This window comes from Malaclemys terrapin, chromosome 2 (assembly GCF_027887155.1).
Source record: "Malaclemys terrapin pileata isolate rMalTer1 chromosome 2, rMalTer1.hap1, whole genome shotgun sequence".
Lineage (NCBI taxonomy): Eukaryota > Metazoa > Chordata > Testudines > Emydidae > Malaclemys > Malaclemys terrapin.
The window spans coordinates 154,847,161-154,859,654 of NC_071506.1; positions in this window are offsets into that span (position 1 = coordinate 154,847,161).

The following is a 12,494-nucleotide window of genomic DNA, read 5'->3' on the forward strand; positions in this document are numbered from 1 at the left end:
CACCAGCAGCCCTCGCTGCTAGGTTCCTGGGATGGCTTTTGGAACCCTCACTTTCTCTGAGGAATCTCTCCCGTCCAAAGCCCAACATGATCTATCTATGTTTGGAGTTTCTGGAGCTCTGAACGCCAAGCTGAACTATCTCCAGGTCCCCCCCTCGGGGTTCTACCAACCCTTCTTCAGTTAGCCTCTCTCTCCAGGCAAGTCTAGCCTGACCTTCTCTCTGACCCTCCAACTCTCTGTGACTTCCCTGCCACCATTCTCTGTTCACCCTGTCTTGAAATCTACTCTCCAAATGTCACCTTGATCAACCTCCAGAGGCTCCACTGCCTCAGGCGATGTTACTGCTGGTGATGTTACCAGCCCCAGCAGTTCCTTCACAGAAGCCTTAAACGTTCAGGGGAAAAAAGTATAATAGTGAAAACACCTATCCATGAAATGGTGTTGATGTCAATGTTCTCTGTCCCCAAAATGTCTAATTATGGTTATCTCTGTAATCAGAATTTCTTTTCTGCCATTGTTACGTAGACCAGTGTCAACCAGCTGCCTAAAGAGTTGGGTATATTGCTGATGACTATGTTTTTCACACATTCCAAGGCCAGAAGGGACCATTTTGACCATCCAGTCTGACCTGTATAATGCAGGCCATAGAACTTTTCCAAAATAATTCCTAGACCATAGTTTTTAGACAAACAAACAATTTTGATGTAAGTGTTGTCCATGATGGAAAATCTACCACAGCCCTCAGTAAATTCTTCCAATGGTTAACTATCCTCACTGTTAAAATTTACACCTTATTTCCAGTCTGAATTTGTCTAGCTTCAGCTTCCAGCCACTGGAACATGTTACACCTTTCTATGCTAGACTGAAGAGCCCATTATTATTTGTTCCCCGTGTAGGAACTTAGCCTGAAATCAACCCCCACCCACCTTCTCTTTGTTAAGCTAAATACTTTGAGTTCCTTGAGTCTATTACTATAAGGCATGCTTTCTAATCCTTGTCATGGCTCCTCATTGAATGCTCTCCAATTATTAACATCCTTCTTAAATGTTTGGTCCCCAAACTTGTCACAGTATTCCTGCAGCAGTTGCACCAGTGCCAAATACAGAGGTCAAATAACCTCTCTACTCCTACTTGAGATTCCATATTTATGTATCCAAGGCTCCATTAGTCCTCTTGGTCATAGTGTCGCACTGGGAGCTCATGTTCAGTGGAATATCCACCACTACCTTCAAATCTTTTTCAGAGTCCCTGCTTCCTAGGATAGAGTCCTCCATCCTGTAAGTATGACCTTTGTTCTCTGTTCTTAGATGTATACATTTAGCCATATTAAAACACATTGTTTTGTTGTGCCTAGTTTACCAAGTGATTGAGATTGTGCTAATCAGTGACCTCTCCTAGTTTTTGTGCAGTCTGAAAACTTTATCAGTGATGATATTATGTTTTCTTTTAGGTAGTTGAGAAAAATGTTAAATTGCTTAAGGCCAGCAACTGATCACTGTGGGGCCCTACTAGAAATGCACCCACTTGATGATGATTCCCTGTTCAGAGTTAGATTTTCAGACCTATCAGTTAGCCATCTTTTAATCCATGTAATCTGTTATGTTAATTTTATATTGTTCTAGTTTATTAATCAAAATGTTTAGTGGTACCAACTCAAATGCCTTATAGAAGTCAAACTATATTATGTCAATGCTATAACTTTTATCAACCAAATGTAATCTAATGTCATAAAGTCATTAGTTTTACAAGATATATTTTCCATAACCCTATGCTGATTGGCATTGATTATATCATATTTTGACTTTATTAATAAAGAATTAAAGGAGGGTAATATAATTAATGGCCATCAAAGGTTTATTGAAAATAGTACTAATCTAACAGGATCTATTTCCCATAAATCCATGGTGATGGTTATTAATTATATTACCCTCCTTTAATTCTTTATTAATCAAGTCCTATATCAGCTGGACCATTATTTTGCCTGGGATTGATATGAGACTGGCAGACCCTTTTAAAATATTGGCACTACATTAACTTTCTTCCAATCTTCCGGAACTTCCCTGGTGTTCGAAGACTTATGGAAAATTAACATTCACACTCCAGTGAGCTCCATAGTGAACTCCTCTAAAATTCTTGGATGCAAGTTATTTGGACCTGCTGATTTAAAAATATCTAACTTTAGTAACTGCTGTTTTGTATCCTACTGAGATACTAGTGGAATGGAAAGTATCTTATCATACGATATGACTACATCATTTGTTTATTTCCAAATACAGAACAGAAATATTTATCGCATAGTACTGCCTTTTCTGCATTATTGTTGATAATTCTACTATTTCCATCTAGTAATGAACCAATACAATTGTTAAGATTCTCTTTGTTCCTAATATACTTTAAAAAAACCTCCTCCTTATTGTCCTCATCTCTGCTGGCTATAGATTTTTTTTCCTTGTGTCCCTTTGCTTCCATTATCAATTTTCTACAATTCATAACTTCTGATTTATATTCATTACTATCAACTTCCCCTCTCTTCCATTTTTTTGGTATTTTAAATTTTTGTTTTTAGAGCTGCTTTCTCTTCCCCACAAAACTAATTTTTTTTAATCAATATGTCCTCCTTCCTCAATTGAGGGATTGTGGGAAGTTGGTATGTAAAGTGTTTTTAAACAATTCCTAATTACTATTCACATTTTTCCAATTAAGTTTGTACTCCCAGCTGATGAGGCTCACAATTTTCAGATTTGTGAAATTAGCCCTTTTAAAACACCAAGAGTATATATAACGGGACTGGACTTTATTCTGCTTGCACATTATAAATGTGATTGGCATGATCACTTGTACCCAAGCTACCATTATTTTTTTAGTTATGTGATGAGTTCCTAGAAGCTAGGGTCATGATTGTTGATAGGCAAACTTTGAAAAGATTTGGTGTAGATAAGCTTTTAAAAAAGGTGGATGCTTTTCTGATACCAACCCATTTGTTGCTCAACCCATTTATTTCCCTCTAACAGGTGGTTCTACATTTTTTTTTCTCGTTGCATTTTATCTGACTCTCTATAGTTTGGTATTTTATTGGTTTGGACTCATCATTTATGTTTGGCCCTTTGTTTCTCTTTCTTCCACTGACTTACTTTGCCTCTACCTGGTTCACAAAAAGCTTCCCCACCCTATTTGTTGATACCTCCAGACTCCACTGTAAGATCACAGTAGGTCAGGTCTAGTGGTCTTTCAGACATAAATCTCAGCTTCAAGCCTTTCATAAATTAGAATGGTGGGACTTCTTATTACAGCTTTTAGGAAGATTCTCTTTCAGATGAAGTGTAGGTTACAGTAGGTATTGCTTGAACTAGTTTGTCCATCCTTGTTGGTCATATCTGTTACTTAAAACATATAATATTTTTCTGTCATTTAGGATTCATTTTTCAGCATTAGTGTGAGTAATGGGCTTTGACTATGTTGCTTGTTATGTCTCAGAGGAAAAGCAGTCAGCCATAATAAATGTGCTCATTTGGAGGAAGTGGCAAGTAGGCAAAGGAAAACCATAAATTAACAATATGTTTTAGGAAATGGACCAATGTTAACTTGATACATTTCTTAATGTCACTTATGAAAATCACAGTTAAACCTAGCAAGAGCCAAGAAACATTTACATCATAAATATCATCCCAACTGCTAGAATTTGATCTCCAGTAGTAAGAGGTTAATATGGTCAAACTTGTGCCTAAATCCCATATGCGATATAAGCATTTTGTTGTGGGATATACACACACCGTCTCTCTTTTGGGGTGGGATAGGATTGTGATACTACCACTGTCACAGTCTCCCTGACAGTCCTTAGGTCAAAAGCGGCATGGCCCAGAGGCTGGAGACAGTATAGCGGCCCTTGGGGTCAGGGCAGTGTAGCCTAATAGCCAGAGTAAATTCTGGCAGCCCTGGCATTCAGGGCAGCTCAGCTAGTGGTCAGAGTAAATTCCAGTGGTCAGAGTAAATTCCAGTGGTCCTTGTGTTCAGGGCTGTGCGGCCTAGTGGCCAGGGTCAATATAACCGCCCTCAGGAGCAGGTCAATATGGCCTAATGGCTAGGGGCCATAGAACAGCCCTCTGGTGTTGGGTAGTGTGGCCTGAGGGCCAGAATCAATATCGCAGCCCCTATGCGCAAAGCAGTGAGGCCCAAGGGCCAGTGTCAATATAACAGCCTTCAGATACAGGGCAGTGTGACCCAATGGCTAGAGTCAATATAGCAGCCCCTAGACATAGGGCAATATGGCCCAATGGCCAGTACCTGGGGAGGAGGAAGGGGCTGCTACCAGTGGGATGGCAGCTTGGGTAGGGAGGCCCAGGCCCACCCGACCCCACCGGGCCTCAACCCAGGGCCCTGACAGTGGTGGAGTGGTCCGCTACTGGGTCAGCGGGGACTCCTACTGAAACATGCTGACCTCACTCGGGTGGGAGGTATCACTCGTCCACCCTCCCTGGGTCACTTCCTACGACACTTCCAGAGGCTGTAGTCCTTTGAGCATTGGGGTTTCCGGGCTCCTCAGCACGGGTGATTCCCTGCAGCTCCGTCAGCCACAGCCCTCCAGTCTGGCTGTCAGGGTCTCCAGGTCCTGCAGACAAAGTCTGTGATGGCGCTTCAGCCTCCGCCCAAGGTCCTTCACCTTCGGCCATCAGCCCAGAATGAGCTGGACTGCTCCCTTTTGTACTGAGGCAGTAGTTGGAGCATGCACAGCATGGTCTGAGGGATGGGACTTCCGCTGCCAAAGTGTGGGGTTAACCCTATTTTGTCCAGTGCAAGGTATACACACCCCATCACCCCCCCACACACTTAAGGGACCCTGGCAAGTGCTCCATCACCCTCTCCTCCCCTTCCAGCCTGGAGAAGAAGTCCGCACTGGCATGAGCCTTACCTGGCTGATGACAGACATGGAAATCGTATGGTTGGAGGGAGAGGTACCAATGCATAATCCTAGGATTGGTGTCCTTCATGCTGTGCAGCCATCGGAGTGGTGCATGATTGGTAATCAATGTGAAGGAGCTGCCGAGCAGATAGTAGTGTAGGGTGTCAATAGCCCACTTTACCGCCAAGGCCTCCTTTTTGATTGTTGAATAATGTGTTTCCCTGGGGAAGAACTTACGGCTTAAATATAAAATGGGGTGTTCTTCCCCATTGATTGCCTGGGATAGGACGGACCCTAGTCCCTCTTCCAAGGCATCTGTTTGCAATATAAAGTCTTTTGAGAAGTCTGGATATACAAGGACTGGTTCCTGTGCTAGCCATTTCTTAAGGGTCCGGAATGCCTCCTCACACTTACTGGACCACCACACCTGCCGAAGTTGGTTAGGTCAGAAAGGGGAGCCACTATTGTTGCAAACACCGATAGTATCCAGACAATCCCAGGAATTGGCACACTTGCTTCTTCATTGTCGGCGTTGGGGTATCGGCTAAAGCTTGCACCTTATCAATCGGGGCCGTAACTTGCCTCCTACCAATATATACCCCAGGTACATCACCTCTTCCTGTCCGAGATGGCATTTTGTGGGGTTGGCCATGAGGTCCACCTCCTGAAGGGCCTTGAAAACACTGTTTAGGTGTCGAAGGTGGTCCTCCCAACTGCCACAACTGGAAGAGGCAGTATGTTGTGGGGAAGGCAGTCTTTGCCCTGGAGTTTGGCATCAGGGGTACCTGCCAATACCCCTTTGTTAGGTCTAGTGTCGACAAATATAGTCGCTCCAGGAGTTCTTGAATGTGAGGCATTGGATACGCATCGAACTGGGAGATAGCATTTCTGAAATCAATGCAAAAGCGGATGGTGCCATTGGGTTTCAGGACCAGCATAAATCAGGCTTCGCTGTTCACTACAAGATTCCTCCATGACTCCCATCTCAAGCATCGTCTCCAATTCCTGGTGGACCATGTCCCATATTTTCCTGGGAAGGAGCCGATAGTTGTCCCTCACCCTCTGTCCCAGGGTAGTCATTATATGGTGGCTTATGACATCGGTCCATCCTGGGCGCGTTGACAAGACATCCGGGAAGTCCTATATGAGACGTTGTAGCTGTTCTCGTTGCATAGGGCTGAGGTTCTCGTCCATTACCAGCGACCCTGGGTCTAGGGGTTCTCCAACTTATGATCCCAATTCTGGTTCAGGGGGTGCAGGTGCGATGAATAAGGCAACTGTCCTTCCAGGCTTTCAACAAGTGTACATGGTATGTGCATTCTTCTTTCCATCACTCTGATAGCCTGATTTCGTATTTTACTGGTCCTACCCAGCGCGATACCTCAGGGGCCTTGCCACTTGGCTAATAGCTTTGATTCAGTGGAGGGCAATAATAGTAGAACCTGGTCTCCGGGCTCAAAATGGCATACCTTAGTCCCTCTGTTGTATTGTTGTGTCTGGGTTTGCTGGGCTTGTAACAGGTTCTCTTGAGCAAAGGCACCTAAGATCTGCAGGGGTCTTTTGTGCCTCCCAGGAGGTCAAAGATGTCCCAAGGTTGTCTCCCATATAGGAGCTCAAAGGGAGACAACTTGGTCGAGGCTTGTGGCACTTCCCATATAGTGAACAGTAGAGCAGGCTATAATGTGTCCCAATGTCGGGGGTCGTTTTCTACAAACTTGCGGAGCATTGACTTGAGGGTTCCGTTAAAGTGCTTGACTAATCCATCAGTTTGTGGGTGGTAGACCAAAGTCCTGACGGTCCAAATGTTCATGAGGCGACACAACTATGCTATCAATTTGGAGGAAACATTGATGCCCTGATCAGTTAGGATCCCTTTGGGTATCCCAACCCGAGCGGAAACCTTCACTAGCTCTGTCACGATGTGAGGGGCAGTAGCCATGCATAAGGGAATGGTCTCAGGATAGCGTGTTGCATAATTGACCAATATGAGGATGAACCCGTTCCCTGTCTGACTCTTTTCTAGCGGTCCCACCGGATCTATGCTAATTCATTCAAACAGTATGCCAACCACCGAGAGGGGTATGAGGAGGGCCCTGGATACCCCTTTTGGTCCGGCCCACTGGCATTCAGGGCAGGAAGCACAATAATACCTCACCTCCTGGTGTATGTAAGGCTAGAAAAACCAGCGAGCTATCCTCTGTAGGGTCTTCTCTGTACCCAGGTGTCCTCCCCCCCACGGTACTGTATGAGCTAGCTGCAGAAGGCTCTAGCACAGTCTCCGGGACTCCGAGAGCTGTCGTATGACTACCCGTGTTTGGGGTTCTTGCACTACTCGATAGAGGCAATCCCCTCGAATCTAGAAACATGGTCCCTGTACGGGGGGAAGTGATGTATCATTTCCTTCTTGGTCTGGGGTCGCTGCCTGCTCCCAGGCTCGACTTAAAGATGGGTCTTCGCTCTGTTCCTGTACAAAGTCCCCGTCATGCTCCAATTCCCCCTGAGCATCTTTGACAGGGTACTCTGTACCTTGAGGGGATTCGGCGGCCGGCTCAGGGGGTTGAGACAGTCCTTCTCCAGGGTTGGGTTCCCCGGAGTGGCTGAAGAGTTTCCCAATACCACAGGTTAGGCTAACCTGGGAGCCATGCCGACTTGAAGGGTTTCACCCCAGCTGTAGATCTCAAGTCTTACCCATGCAGTGGGGTAAGATTGTATATCCCCATGGATACACTGCAGGTGTATATTTGTTCCAGAGAGTTCAAGGTCGGGCACGAGTCCCTCCCGAATAATTATCTGACTACAGCCTGAGTCTACTAAGGCTGTTATGGGAATTCTTTCCACCCGAACCAATACAAGAAGTTTTTCTGGCCCTTTCTCCTGGCCTGAGGGCCAGCTACACAGACTTGCCCATAAGTACAATCCTTGTAGGAGCAATTTTGCCTAAAGTGTCCCTCTTGGCCACTCTCCCAGCAATGGTCCCGGGTTCCTCCTGTCCTGGGGTCTGCCTTCGGTAGACTCTGTCCCCGCTGTGGGTCTCCTTCCCTGTTAGTCCGGGTCTGGCTGGTCGGGTGCCAGTGTTTGGGGGTTAGGTGTGTAGCTGGTGGTCAGGGGATGAATCGTGATTCCCATGAGTCCATTTTGTGAAAGCTCCCCAAAGCCGGTCCATCCCTCCTCCTCAGACTCCCCGACTTCCGCGGTCATGTCTCCGTCCCATCAGATGTCAAGTAGTCCTCCATTAGTTCTATGGCCTCTGCCAGCATCGTCGGCCAGTGCCACTGTACCCACTCCTTCCCTCTACTTGGGAGGATCTGGATAAAGTGCTCAAGGACAACAGTCTCTGCTACTTGAGCCCCTGACTGTTTTTCTGGCTCAACCATCGCCAGGCTTTGTCCCTCAGATGTTGGGCTACTGCCCCAGGCCTAGCCCCCTGCGGGTATCTTTCTTGGTGGAAACGCCATCGGTACGTGTCGGGATTGATTCCTGTCTGGTGCAGGTCTGGTTCACTCTCTCATACATGAGGGTGTCTTGCGGATCTAACCCCCAGTAGGCCGCCTGGGCTGGCCCTGTCAGGTAGGGTGCAAACAGGGTAGCCCAGTACTATGGTGGCCAACTGGCGGCAGTGGCTACCTGTTCAAAAGTCACCAAAAATGCCTTGTGGTCAACACTAGGTCCCATTTTTTGATAGTCATATTGGCAGGCCAGGGAGGAAGAGCACCCGGGTCTTGTCCAGTTAGGCTGGGGTTTGATGCATCAGTTGGGCACATCAAGGCAGCCATTTGCTAGATCAGGCATTCTTGCTGAGTCTGGTGCTCAATTCCAGCAGCCCTTGCATTCAGGGCAGCACGGTCTAGTGGCCAGAGTCAATTCCAGCAGCTCTTGTGTTCTGGACAGTGTGACCTAGTGGCTAGAGTCAATTCCAGTGGCCCTTGCATTCAGGGCTGTGCGGCCTAGCGGCCAGAGTCAATTCCAGTGGCCCTTGCATTCAGGGCTGTGCGGCCTAGTGGCCAGAGTCAATTGTGGCAGGCCTTGCATTCAGGGCAGCTCCAGCTAGCGGTGAGACCCAATGGCTAGAGTCAATATAGCATCCTCTAGACATAGGGCAATATGGCCCAATGGCCAGTGCCCAGGAAGGAGGAAGGGACTGCTACGAGGGTGGTGACAGCCTGGGTAGGGAGGCCTGGGCCCACCTGACTCCACCAGGCCTCAACCCAGGGCCCTGACAATGGGTCAGCGGGGACTCCTATTGAAACACGCTGACCCCACTCAGGTACTAGGTACCACTCGCACACCCTCCTGGGTCACTTCCTAGCGTACTTCCAGAGTCTGTAGTCCTTTCTGCACCAGGGTTTCTGAGCTCCTCAGCACGGGTGATTCCCTGTGGCTCCATCGGCCGCAGCCCTCCAGTCCAGGTCTCAGTCCATGATGGCTCTTCAGCTGGAGCCTCTGCCCAAGGTCCTTCCCCTCTGGCCGTCAGCCCAGAATGAGCTGGACTGCTCCCTTTTGTACTGAGACAGTAGTTGGAGCATGCACAGCATCATCTGAGAGGCGGGACTTTCACTGCTGAAAGTGTGGGGTTAACCCTCTCTTGCCCAGTGCAAGGTATACACATCCCGTCACACACATAAATAAGTGATCTGATTTTCAGTGGAACTGAGCTACTGCATTTCACAATAATAAAAATGTAGGGTGCTCAACACACCTGAAAATCAGGCCACTTATTTAGGAACCTATATATGGATTTTAGACACCTAACTTAGAACATTTTGGCCGGTGAATCAAAACTATGACTTAAAGCCTTGTCTACACAGGAAGTTACTGTGTCGCTAGCCGGGGCATGAATGTACAGCACCCCAGCTTGCTGCACAGTGACAGCACTGAAGTTTGATTTAGCATACTGGTATTTCAAAGCACAGTGTGCTAAACCACACTCTAGGACTTTCATTGCACGGTAGCAGAGTCTATGTAGAACTTAACTGTGTGAAACTGGTGTGCTGTACATTCACACCCTGGCTGCCCATGCAATAACATGGTAAGTAGACCAGCCTTAATCTAGACTGATTTATTTGGCTATGACAAAACATTGTCTGTGAAATGGTAATTTTGTTTCCATAAGTGAACACACTTTTCACTAAACGTATAGGGCTCAAAACTTTTTTTCAGGTAGGATTTCAAAATCTACTTCTGTAACTGCAAAATATAGATAGATTAAAGCTAGAACTTCACACATTTGAAATTCCATACACAAATATCTCAGTAACTGGTCATGAGTACTTTCTCTTGTAGAGAAAAATAGAACAGCTAGAGTCTCTCTTTCTTTCTTTCTTTCTTTCTTTCTTTCTTTTACAATATACACTTAGGCAGAGATGGAAATATTCATGGAGATATACACTCTAGTTCTATTTCCTAAAGTGGCACAGAAACCTCTAATGACCTTTGTGTTGCCAAGTCCCTCAACACTGTGGTTCAGGCCAGGTGGAAGACCAAACTTCTTGACCTCCTTGAGGGTAAGGTGTGTGTGTGTGGGGGGTGGGGGTGGGGGGAGGGTGTCTCTTGTAATGTTAAAAGAAGTTTGTTTCCTTGCCAGCAGGCTGCAGAAAAAAAGGCTATCAATTTACTAACTAGAACCAAGCTATAGCTCTGTCAGGATCCATTGGGAGGAGAAACTCTTTACATAGCCTCTGTCACAGAAATTGGGTGAAAAAATAAGCTGTTAAAGGAAGGTAGGCCAAATTCATAGTGTTCAGGTTTTGGTTTTCTGGGGACTCTGTCTATACAACTAATACATTCTGGTTGATATTATGCAATTGTATCATGAAATTATTGTGTCATGGAAAGCCTATATGTATGTGGATCCACCGTTGCTGACCAGACGTGCAGCAAATACACTCCAGACTCAGGAATTTGGAAGGTACTTTAAATGACTGTTTTGCTCAGAAAAGTGGGTTTGCTCAGAAGGGGGAAGATACTTCCTCCTCTCTTGTGAAGGGAGTAGGGAAGGTAGAAGCAATGGAAAATTACCAAGCACAGAACAAAGAAAGCCAGTTGACCAGGCAAATCCGTAGTCTCACAGGGGAACTGGATAAGAGCCACACAGGAACAAGAGGCCTGGAGAAGAGGATGGAAGGGGTTAGATTGCCAAAAAAGAACAGGAGGCAAGCTGGAGAGCAAGACTCCATGAGGGAGAAGCTGCCTGAAGGAAGGTGAAATGGTGAGGATTTATTATGTACGGTTTATTTTGTTGTATGATCTGTTCTCTCTTGTGCTTTGTGTATGTACATAAAAGAAAAATTGTGTTAGACTCTGTGCAAAATTTGTGATTGTGTAATCTGTTTCACAATTATTATGTGCCTGCTGAGAAAGGTAAACAGTAACCCACAAGGCTTAAACCTCCTGATGGGGTTCTGGGAGAGGATGTGTTTAAATATAGGGAAGTCTGAAGGGTCAACCCTACACCCATGTGGACTAGGCAGCAGGTTCCAGTTCTTTGAGTAGGGAACTAAACAAAGGGTCCATGCCCCTAAAGTGTGTCTAGGGACCCCAAGATTGGGGCAATGGCTGGACTCTATTCAGGATCTGAAGGCTTTTTCAGCTGGAGAACCAGGGAATCAGAGGCTTGGAGTCATCTCACAGCAATCTGATGGGTGGCCAGCAGGGGGTGCCTGACCACATCAGTGACATATAATCATAAACTTTATTGGGAAAATAATATGGCTGTATTCCTATACTTTACCAATTGGTATTACTCATTAGTATCCACTTCTGTCACGTCTACTACAGATAGGCACTTGGGCTTTCAAACCTCTCTTTCGACTTTAAAATTCCCACCACACTGCAAAGTGTTCCTAGAATTACAGTTGTCCTATGCAGCCTTCATTTCATACTAGAGTGCACTGCATCCTGTATTTAAGAGTATATGGAAGAGGTTAAAAGTGTAATGGCCTTTCCTTTGTCACTTGTAGTATTATTGTTTTTGAACCGGAAATACAAGTCATTCACTATTATAATAATCTTCTGAGTGTCTAATGTATGATCACAGCAGACTCCTGTGTGCATGTCACTTTTTTTTTTTTTTTTAGCATAGCTTTATTTTTAAAATGTAAATGTCATGCTCATGAAAGGTGAATAGCTAAACCTGGAGACAGAAGTCCTTTCCTCAAAACATAGTCACTGGTACAGAAGACTCCCTCACACTTCCCGGCCAGTGTGTGTCATTGCAGCTTTGGAGGGACTATTTTTAGAGATCATACAAACCTGCACCATCTCTGTCCTCCATCTCTGACAGGTGCCTGGAGTCTGCACAGCTCTGCACTGTTGTAAAGAGCATTGAAAATACAGAGTTCCTAATCTTGCAGAGGTGCAAGAGGAGCTATTGGGAACATGATGATTCCTTGGACATAGAAACAATTCAAGGTTTCAGTGGGAGTGGAGGTGGAGCAGCTGTCTGCTGAGTTTGAACAGCCAGATACAAGGGCCAGATAGAAGAGCTCAAGTCAGAGCTATATAGCTCAGGGAGGCTTTGAAAGAGCATTTTAATAGTGAGCCTCTATAGCATGTGGTGCTATAGTGTGGTCTACCTGGCCTTGCTCTTTTGTGGTACCAG